The sequence below is a fragment of the Mauremys reevesii genome, linkage group 2 (genome assembly GCF_016161935.1).
Source record: "Mauremys reevesii isolate NIE-2019 linkage group 2, ASM1616193v1, whole genome shotgun sequence".
Lineage (NCBI taxonomy): Eukaryota > Metazoa > Chordata > Testudines > Geoemydidae > Mauremys > Mauremys reevesii.
Genome location: NC_052624.1, coordinates 107,148,804 through 107,160,507, shown reverse-complemented (window position 1 = coordinate 107,160,507; position 11,704 = coordinate 107,148,804). Strand labels below are relative to the sequence as shown.

The following is an 11,704-nucleotide window of genomic DNA, read 5'->3' as shown; positions in this document are numbered from 1 at the left end:
TATGTAAAGCAGCTGGGAATAATCTTGATGTGCTGTCCTCCCCGCCCCCCCAAACAGTTTGGCTGATGGCTTGCCAAGATACAATAGCTGTAAGCTAACCATGCACAGATGAACTCTGTGTGCCACCAACGACCCATCTGCAGAACCAGTTGTTTGATTTAGTGTGGGTCGTCAAGGGATCCACTGGAGAGAGCGAGAGAGAGAGGCTGCAACTTGTATTTAGCAAGAATTTATTTCTGCCGGCACTCTTTGTTTTTCCTTCTTCTTATTTAACTTTTTAATTTTTTTTCTTTTACATGCTCTCACTGCTGAGGAGACCACCATATTTTTTGCCTGAATCATTTCAAGATATCCTGAAGATATCAGTCAAGTTTTCTGATTAAACTATGGATATTGACATGGTAAATATGAGCATCTGGATGGTTCAAGCAGCCTGCTCATACACCCCAGCTGGGTGGCTGCTCCTGGTAACAGATTGAATTGTGCACAGTCTGTCCAGTCCCTGTATACATCTGTCTGTAAATCAGAAAAGGGTTGCTTATCACAAAGCCATTTTGCATTCACTTCATCAATAGGCCCTAATGCAGTTACTTATGATAGTATGAAGTTGGGGATGCAATGTGTATCTCTCTCTATGATACAAGTGCTGTTCGTTGCATCTTCCAGATGTGGACTTCTGTTCTAAGCCATCAGAATGGGGTTCCCAGGTCCAGCTGACAGTTTGGAAACCCCCCAAAATGAGGGTTTGTTCCACAACAAACATGGCCTCATTGTTTCAACAGCTGCTGAGGTCTCTGTTGTCTTTTTTGCTCTTTACACAACAAAACAAATGAACCCACATGAGCACAGTTAGGTTCAAAATAATGATATTTACTAAATTATATACAAACGTATAAGGTCTTGTTATATGCATACTGCTTCCATGACTGGTTTCTGGTAGCTTCTGAAATATAGAAAAGAGTAAAAAAAACGAGGAGTCCTTGTGACACCTTAGAGACTAACAAATTTATTTGGGCATAAGCTTTTGTGGGCTATATTCATCAGATGCATGGAGTGAAAAATACAGTAGGCAGGTATAAATATACAGCACATAAAAAGATGGGAGTTGCCTTACCAAGTAGTGGGGGTCAGTGCTAATGAGGCCAGTCCAATCAGGGTGGATGTGGCCCATTCGCAACAGTAATACTAAGCACTTCTAGCGGGCTTACAAACACCTTAAAGGGATAGTAGCCTATTCCTATGTAGTTCCGATGAACTATTGGAAGATGCTCATACACCAGTGGTTCCCAAACTTGTTCTGCCACTTGTGCAGGGAAAACCCCTGGTGGGCCGGGCCGATTTGTTTACCTGCTGCATCTGCAGGTCTGGCCGATCGTGGCTCCCAGTGGCCTCGGCCCGCGCTGCTTCCAGCAGCTCCCATTGGCCTGGAGCAGCAAACCGAGGCCACAGGGAGCTGCGATCGGCTGAACCTGTGGACGCAGCAAGTAAACAAACTGGCCCGGACTGCCTGGGACTTTCCCTGCACAAGCGGCAGAATAAGTTTGGGAACCACTGTCACACACTATGGTGGTGAAGGTGCTTTAAAATCTTAGACTAGCTGTTTAAGAAGGGTATATTTAGCAAACAGATGTTTCTTATTCAATTACAGCAGATTATTCAGATAATCTTTATCATCAGTGAGCTGTATCAAAAGTCTGTAATTGCAACCCTAATAATAGCCTAAATACAGTATATAGTGGAATCTCCTTATAAGTGTTTCTCCTCATTTACCTCTTGAGGAAGGAATGGGTTTTATTTGCTTTGTATTGCTGACTACCATACAGTGAGAACTCACTGCATGCACTTGGTACTCCATGTCATTTAATTGAGCATCATAACTGTCCTACAGTGCAAACACAGGTGCTAAGCATATGGTAGTCTGCCACTAAGGAAAGGAAGTATTTGGATTAATAGATATATTTTCCAGTATGTTGCCCAACTTATCTGATTTGTTTTGACTGAAATTACAACGTTTATTTTGTAGCCTGTTCATAAAATCAATAGTTTTTCAACCGCTTGGCCTGTTTTGTGTTCTGCCAGTCTCCTTTGGGGATGCCACTCCCTCAGAAAGGCCCAGGGCTGACCATGTAACTGCCACTTAAATATATAAGCCTGAATTCTCAGGGGCATTAAAGTGGATGTGAATGAAATTTACAGACTGGTGTAAAGTACTCATGGTGTAAATGAGGATCAGTTCATAATTATGACATCAGTGGGCAATGGAGGGGCCAATCACCTCACAAGCTCAGATCCCAGTCATCACAATCTGTGCAGCTTTCTATAAAGCTCAGTAACATTACTGTGCCCTTGTATCTGCTCCTGTTGTCTTCATGCACTTTTATTCCTGGAGCTCAACAGTTTAAGCAAAAAAAGAGGTTTGATCTTGAAGTCTCTGAGCAGCCAAAATGCCCTTTTAAATCAGGGAGAATTCTGGGTGTAAAAGGAATGCTAGTCTCTAAGTAATGTGCTCTGTGCCTTCCGCAGGTCACTCGGCATCATCAGTTCCTGTTGACTTCAAACAGGGAAGAGGATATTCATCACAGAACCTGAGGTCCCAATCCTGCGAAGTTTCCTGCATGTTCTTAACTTTAACACTGACTTCAAGTGTCTGCAGCATTGAGGACCTGTTCAAAGCCGATTGAAGTCAGTAGAGAAGCTCTCATTCACTTTTAGGGGAACAGGTCCTATGTTTGTAATGCTAGAGATAACTGTATTTACTGTTAGTTGCAATGCTTTGTCTAAACTGCTGCTGCTTCCTGATTCCAGGCCTATATTTCAATTCCCAACTTCTTGTAAGTTATTATCAAATGCTTCTTTTTTTAAAAACTTGTTTTTGTTATCAATAAATGATCTATTCCCTTACAGAAAATAAATTGCTTCCAAATTAAACATGGCTGTTCTGAGTAAATTATACTTCAGCCCATAGTTATGAAAATATATATGGCCTCAAGTACTAGCAGTTTTTCAGCACCTACTGACAAAAAGGAACACTGACAATGATAGCCACAAAAATAATAATTCATATTAAAAGGATACTTTAACAGTATTTTCAATTGTAATTGATTTACCCATGTGGCAACCTAAAGAATACTGTGAATGCACCATTTCCCCATAAATGTACTAGAACAAAAATACATGAAACAAAATATGTTGACTACGGCTATAAATACTGTTAAAAACACAGTTTCAGCTACATAGCAGCCCTGCTGCTGAGCAAAACCCTTCAACGAGAGTGACTAGACACTCCAAACACAGTGGTAGGTGAGTCAGTTGCATTTGGCCAATAGGAAAATTAAATAACCACCTGAGAATTATGGTTTGGGAAGAAGATTGTGTATAACATAGAGAAGGTGTCTGAGAGGTTATAACAGAAAATTATTCCAAGTGTTCTCTTTGAAGATATCAAATTGTATCATCAGGAATTGAAACTGAAGATAATTTATTAATCTTAGTGGAGCTTGAAAGTCAGTAAAGATCAGATTTTGTGAGGTTCCATGAACCTCCATCCAGGACTCTCGTGACCCTCATTTTGAGGAATGTCACTTTGTTTTGCTTCTCAGACTCATTCTGTCCCACCCAACTTGATGTCCTTGAATGTTGTTGCTAAAAGATATGTGATAGACCCAGGCCAGTTGGGTACAGCAGAATAGCAGAAGGCAGATATACTGGCCACTGGATTAACAGTTTTCTGTTCCCTGACTGACCAGAGCAGGGGCTGCTCCAGGCTAATGAGAACACCTGGCTCTAATTAACCTGCAAAGAGTCCGGTGAGGCCATTAAGCTAATGTGACCACCTGACTCTAAGGCCCCGCTGATACTATAAGAAGGGCTCACTCCAGGCAGGCAGAGGAGAGCCAGGGAGCCAGAGGAGGGGAAGTGTGGCTGAAGGGCTGGTTAATGAAGACACCCTCAAACCATCGGTAAGGGAGCCCTAAGGTAAGGGTGAAGAAGGGAGAAGCAGGAGAGCTGTGGGGAAGTGGCCCAGGGAAATGTAGCAACTCTGGCAGTGAAAGGTTGGCTGCCAACACCTGCTGCCATTAGGGTCCCTGGGCCGGAACCTGGAGTAGAGGGCGGGCCCGGGTTCCCCCCAACCCACCACTACAGGAACAGCTCCTGGGAGGGGAAGTCAGGCCCCTGTCAGGACAGGAGGCTAAACTGTTCTGAAATAAGCCCCCAGGGACAACAGAGACTGTGGGAGTTCTCTCACCAACCTCCTTGCTGGCCTATGATGAAGTAGACTGTAACCCTGGCCCTAGAGAGAGAAGGGCTATGTGGAGGGTCACAGTGAGCCACTGAGGCTAGCATAAACCACCTAGAAGGGCAGGACCCACAGGGGCAAGGTCAGAGCTCTGCCACAGATATTTGCATCAAAAATAAAAAATCATAAAACTGAGGTTCTAGAACAAGTTATTTACTCTAAAAGAATGACTCCTATGACACTTTAAAATTCCTGTTTGAATAATATTTGTGACCCTAATATTTGTGACCCTATTCACACACTGGGTCACTGGCAAGTTGAGAGGTGTGCCATTATATCCATAACTCTGTATCTTGTAGGTGCTGCTCTGCACCTTCTATGATTGGGTCCAAAATTAGAAAGCAAATAAAATAATGTGTAGATCAGTTACTGTATTCTCAGTTGTGATTCCCCGCCCCCCATAATAGGGCATTTAAAAAAAAAAGAGTGAGAGACAGAAATATAGGAATTGCTATTTGTGTTCTGGGCAATGATCCATCAAGTCTTTTATATAACTAGTGCTGGATCCCTGAGAGAAAAGTGTGGATAATTAAGTAATAATATGTCTATGTTGGCCCTTTAGGCAGTTCTAATAGTATATATTGTAGAATCATAGCCTACAGCTCTTGCTAAGGTACCTGAAATACATTTAGGGGTAGTCAAAGCACCATTAATTGACAGTTTGTTTCCAAGTGCAGCTAGGAAAATTCAAAATAGCTTTGAACTGGGGAACTCAAAACCAAAAGTGAATCAAGAGGAGGCTTCCTTTTCCTCCCTGATGGAGCCATACCTATTAGTATTTCTCTCATAACATTAAACCACAATCATAGTAACAGAGTTACTGTTAAGACTGTGAAATCTTGTTTCTAAATTAAGAGCTTTCAGCCTCACCCAACACCACAGAGCAGTTACCACTTGGTTTAATGTCTGTCTTTCTAAATGATGCACTCTAGTTCAACTCAAGTTTATGGCCTCTGTTATGCAGGATGTCAGATTAGATTATCATAATGATCCCTTCTGTCTTTGAAGTCTATGTATCAGTTAATCCGTTTATTTGCATGTAGTAGGTATAGACCATCTGGAGTTTCTGACTGATGGAAAATTGAAGAATACTTGACAGAGACAGATGTATTATGTGAAGTGTAAAGGAACCTGAGAAAACTCTAAAGAAGCTGTCAGGGAACTTGTTTTGTGGCTCTGTTACCAACATATTAAATTTTGTTTAGGCCAGCTAGCTATTAGAGCAGAGGTCGGCAATCTTTGGCACTCGGCTCGCCAGGGTAAGCAGGCCAATGGGGGAGGCAGGAAGCTGTGGCCAGCACATCCCTCACCTATGCCGCTTCCTGCCACCCTCATTAGCCTGGGACGGCGAACCGCGGCCAGTGGGAGCCGCGATCAGCTGAACCGGCCGACGCGACAGGAAAGCAAACTGGCCCAGCCCACCAGGGTTCTTATGCTGGCAAGAGTTTGCCGACCCCTGTATTAGAGTGATGGGTTCATTATAAATCTATCAACTATATAGAACATGAATTAAACTTCCTACTAAATATCATTAAGCTGAGGAACTTGCTTCGTGAAAAATGCATGGAACTTCCCCCTACTGGCTCTCTCTTGACTTGTCTGCCTTTAGATTCTGAACTCCTTGGGAACAGAGATTGTTTGGTTGGCACCCAGCACATTATGGAAACTTCTAGAAAAAATGTAATAATTACTAATTAACTTCATAGCAACTTTGAAACATTATTTTGTTTTGTTTCTGGCTTGATCATATTTTGTTTTGTTTCTGGACCCTTCATATGCAGTTGTTCGTGACTAACTTTCATCTAGAATGCAGCTAACAGAGAACACTGCTGCTCACCATTAAATTATGCATTGGCTTCCAGATGTTATTACTTACCTTTCGGAAACATAATAGTTGTGATGAAATATCTGTAACCGATCATGTTTCTGTGTGTTACTGGTCATTTGCTGAAGTCATAATCAATAATCTGTTTAGTTTTGTTCCAGTCATATACTTTAATTTCTCCTTGATTTTGAGGTGCTCTATCTGTTTTTTCATTTTGAACTTTATGCCCCTTCTTTTAATATCTAGATACATTCATATTCATATTGTAAAGTACCTTGTGATGCTAAAATAAAAGGTGCTATACAAATGCATTATGTGGTCGTAATATAAACAGCTTTTTTTTGCACTGAACAGTGTACACTGGTCATCATTAAAAGTGAACAAGTGTGAATAGTTGCTGCTCAGTAGTGTTTTAGATAAAAAGTATGCCCACATAATTAAGATATGAAATAACTGCGGTAACTGTGTGGGTATCTGCGGACAAATGTTCTCTTTTTAATTAGGATCTCTGTGTATAACAAGTAACAAAACAAAGAAGATATATAACAATTAGTTCACTAACCTGCAAACTAACCATTTATAAGAAACAAAGAAAAGATATAACACGGATAAAGAAGGCTTTTTAGTGATTTTAAAAAAAGATATGGGCTAAATCTTCTGTATACAGGGAAAAAAATTCTGTATACAGGTGCAATAGCATTGCACCATTTACATCTGCAGAGAATTTAGCCCAATATGTCCACACGAAATAATTGCCTCAAGTATTACTAGTCTTGTGGAACCTATCCATTGTTATGCTCTATAATTCTTGTTCCATCACATGCAATAACATTTACACAGTCTTTCAGAACACAATTACAGAGTCTGTGGGTTTTTTTGGATGCCCATCCCAATAAAAGCTATTAACAATTCACTCCCATTTAATCAGTGTAATAATGGGCAGTTGTCTGTAAGGATCAAGTGTCAAAGCAATGCATTATATTGATATAGTAAAAGATGAGGGCCATCAATAAAAGAGATGCTTTTAATTTTTTTAATGATTGTCAAGTCAAGGGTGATGTCTGCAGGAAGCCTGAAGCTTCTGTACAAGTAATGGCTGAGGGAAATATGAAGAACTGAAATATGCAAAAAAAAAATTACTTGCCATGTTTTGAACTCTGTTACCAGACCTCAGTCCATTTATTTTAGAGATTTCCTGCACTGTTGCGAGTGGTCTGATTCTGGATATTAATAATTATCGCGCTTTTGAATTACTACATTTATGTATTGCTAGTTTAACCCACTCAGTGTGGTGCTCTATGTCCTGCTAGTGGGGGCTGGGTCACAGATAAGAGATGGATGAACCTGCTACAGCCTAAGCTAACATACGCAGTAAAGGCTTATGTATTAATATCCTGAGGTCCCAGCGACAAGCGACCCAATGAGAGGTGCAGCGTAGCACTGGCAGATGTGAAAGTAGAAAATATGTGTGTACCAGGGCAGTCCTCTTAAGGGGCAGGAGGTCTTGGGCTAGTCAGCCCTGTTTGGTTAGCCCCACACTCTTTTACTTCTGCTGGGGGTTGGTCTAATCAGGAAGGAAGCCCAGCAGTGGAAGGCTGACTGGAGAGGAAAGCAGCAGGCTATGAGGAGCTAGAGGAGAGCACAAGGCAGGCAAAGGCCTGTGGAAGACTCCACTGAGGTAGGCAAGAGAGTGGCTGCTCAGGAAAGATCAGGGAGCAACTCAAAGAGGCCAAAAAAGGGTGAGTGAAGAGATTAAGAGGAGGCTGGGAAGGGAAAAGCTGAGCCCAGATGTGCACATAACAGTGCTTGAATCAGAGGAGAGAAGACAGACCCCCTTGAGGAGGAGGAGGAACTGGGCCCAGATTGAGACTGGGCCAGAGACTTTGTGTTTTCTTTGTTTGGGACAAATGTGAGACAAGTGAAGGGATGGCTTTTTTTAATGACTTAACCACTGCAGCAAGTTGCCTCTACAGCTGGAGTAGACAAGCTCTTTTCTTTTTCATTGTGGATGCTGGGTCTAGCTCTGAGGGGATGTTTCAAGTTGGTGAGTTTTGTAACAATGTACATTAAGCCAGAAAAGATAAAAAAAAGTTATGATTTCAATCTAATGTCATGGGGGCAAGGGCAGAATGGGTAACTTAGCAATAGTATTTTGTCTCTACTATTCCAACACCATTTACAGCTCATAGGTCTAAGACCAAAGTCTCAGGAGTCAGTCCTTATTCAGGCAACTGCCTCTCCCACCCATAATTAAATCAATAAACTTCTCCCTGAGAAAGGACTTCAAGATTGAGGTCTACATAGACATAGTGTAATTAAATGCTATCTGATCCCTTGGATAGAGGCAGAATGTGACCAATACCTAGCACACTGCACAACAGTGGTTTATGGTACATTTTGAGCCAAGGAAAAGCTCAGTGTTGTGAAAACAGACATGAGATCCTCAATATCCATGCACAATATCTAAGACCTACACTTTTCAGGTATCATTGTTAATACTGCAACAGAGAGCCAGTTGAGACAGGCCCTTGCATGGGTGTGCAGAGGCAGGTCCAAATGAACTTTTGTTCACCCTATCTGTTGCATGGCACATACCAGGTCAAGTCACATTTGCAGTCACATCAACAGATGGGGCATGGGCAATGCAAGGTCATGGTTCTTCCCCCTTGCACTGAGCTGGAGAGTGAGCTGGGAACACTGAAGTAGTATATGCAGTGTATTCAGTGGAGCTTGGCAAAGGAGCATTTTGGCCCTCAGTAAACCGCATGGAACTCAATACTTCTAATTCAGAAAGATGAAGGGCTGAGTCAACCTATTGGGATTTGAACTTGTGGGTCTGGAGAGCTCTTTTCTGACAAAACATCTAAGAAGAGTTAGCTCATGTCTTTAATGATTAAGCATTTGTTGATGGCACCAGCCAAAATAAGTATTGTATAGTTGAATTAGAAAAATAATACTTGAATGATTCTGGTCATATTGAATTGGAAAGATGCATAATAAACCCAAAATTGTGTGAACACATCATTTGTAATATAAAAAAAGACATGGCTGAATTAGAGCAAGGCTTGAACTAAAACCATGGATGGAAGTACCCTCAAACTTTGTGGCTCAAGTTTCTCTGGAATATACTGAGACTCTGCAGCTGTTGGTACTTTTAATGTAAGGTGCAGGACAAGAATAAAAAGACAAAAGAAGAGGAGACTGGAAGGGAGAGGAATGGTCTGCAACTCTAAGGAAATGTAAAATTAGCACATTCTTTATTTCCTTAGTGAAGAAGGATAATGACATTGGAATGCATGTGTCTGTAAACACATAATCTCTGATAATGCATTCTCTTAAGCATAAGACAAATGCTAGTAGGTGAATCATTTGCTTGGTATTAAAAGGCTTCCTTCAGATCTCATTATTAGTGAGTTGTCTATTCTGCATTGCTTGGACAAGTTTTTTTTCTGTGGTGATACATACATATAGCTTTCAGAGTAGCCGCCGTGTTACAGATACATATAGCTGACATTTTCATTTTCCTCCAAATGACACTGTAAGCAATAGCCCACTTACTAGTTCTTTAGTTTACTTTCTGTGCCATCATAACAAATAAGCATCATAAAGTATAGCTCACTTCAGTCTGATATCAGATTTCTCAATACATTGTCACCATAAAGTGTGCCCCCTGGTGGTTAAAACAGGGATGTGTGGGTTCTGTATGTTCTGTAAAGCCTAGAACAGGTTCTTATTAAAAGAATTGCCAGAATAGTGCATACATGTTTTAAAACACCTTTCATATCCAAAGCATCCCAAATCATTTTGAAAGCAATGGATTAGATATAGTTAGTGCTGTGATTGAGTGATGGCTCAGAGACACGTTATCTCATTCACAGGCTAGAAAATTAGAACTTTTTTATTGGAAAAAATGGAATGAATAAATAAATAGATTGTAGATACATGTATAGTTTTCCAGGCTGCTTCTGCAATATGTGCACATGTTAATTAAACAGACATCAATTTTGAAATGCTGAACCAACTAATGCAGAAAATGAAAGTTATGTTTCCTGAAGCAGTCTTAGTTCTATTCCTCTATGACATCACATAATGGCTTAAGAACCAGGAGGGCCAGATTCTGGCATGCTCCCTCACACTGGCTTTATCTATACTAGGAAATTACATTATGTTGGGAAACATGTTCATTCTGGGGTCTTCATGTTGTGAAATTACATTTGGGACCTGATCCAAAAGCCATTCAAGAGTTCAATGGGCTTTGGATACAGTCCTTTTGAGACTGTTAATGAAAAAAAACAAACAGTTTGAATCTAGCTACATTTCTTAGTCCTAAATGGGACTTGTCCTCTTAGCACATAAATGAGAGAAGTAGATGTTTCACCAGTGGCTATATTGGTGGTATGCAGTAAAATGAACACTGTCATTAGCATCCCTGACCATGTCAGCATGTAAAACACAGGGCACCATATGGTCCTTAATGTATCTAGCAAATGCATAGGGCCTAATCAATTTTGCAGTAACTTCATAAAGGGTTGGATTAAGCCCTGTGACTATGCTGGACACATTAAGGACCATATGCTGACCTATTTCCATACATGCTTCTCCCACAGATGAGTTGATGTGTGTGGAAGTTGAATGCACAGACCTAGGGAAACATATGGTCCACAATGTTAAATCAAGAAGTACTCCTGGGTGTACGGCATATTTGAAATACATTGCACAATTGTGGAGATTAAAAAGAGGGGGGAAGGCAAACAATGGCATATTTTTAGGTAGTTGTGTTTAATTACCAATGAAAGGTTCTTTTTGCAAAGATTTAGCCATGCAACTCTCATGGATATAAATAGGAGTTGCTGTTTGCATCCTGACACAATCCTAGGAAACTATTCCACGATGCTAAAGAGGAAAACTCCTAGGAACTGGATATTTTTTACATGCCTGCTGGGATTTAAAATCCTCTCATGAACAGTTGAGGGGGTGGGGGGGAATTATCCTGCCATTTCATTGTAAGGATTTAGTTAGAAGTCATGTCAGGTTTGACTAAAATGATACATTCTCTAATTTCCCTCACAGCCACTGCAATTGTCTTCCACGTGTTTGTAACTTATTCATAATCCAGGTCACTTAACTATTTGCAGTTGCCCATGTTAAGCTGCCAGAGTGGAACAGCCAATAGGATAAACTCTTTTTAAAAGAAACCACAACTGCATCTTGCAAGTAAGGAAGCTTTGCTCTCTACCATCTCTGCAAAACACTGAGTCCTAACTGGCTTTTTAAAATCACGTTGTTCATGTATAAGCTTCATTGCACCTCAGACTTCCTTTAAGTTGAAAGATCTTTTGCTTCCCCTCCTCTAACCATTTAAATCATTCTAATTTATCTCTGGGTATTTATGCATCTTTTGTAGCTAATATTAATCCCTTGGAGTTGAGAACTGGGATTTCTTAATGTAACACACTAATGCCAGTATAATAGCACTAACATTGGGGAGCCTGGATTCATGAGCTCATAGGGATTAACAAGGATTTGAAGTGTATTTTCTAGAGAGAGATAATTATTACGATTTTCAATGCTCTTTTACATCT

The 11,704-nt window shown here is 40.7% G+C and overlaps 1 long non-coding RNA gene across 1 annotated transcript; it reads left to right on the top strand.

Moving 5' to 3' along the window:
- Positions 1 to 296: 296 nt before the first annotated feature.
- LOC120399382 lies at positions 297 to 2,924 on the top strand. The gene is made up of 2 exons (XR_005595119.1): positions 297 to 401; positions 2,524 to 2,924. It is a non-coding gene; the product is annotated as an uncharacterized LOC120399382 (long non-coding RNA).
- The last annotated feature ends 8,780 nt before the right edge of the window (positions 2,925 to 11,704 follow it).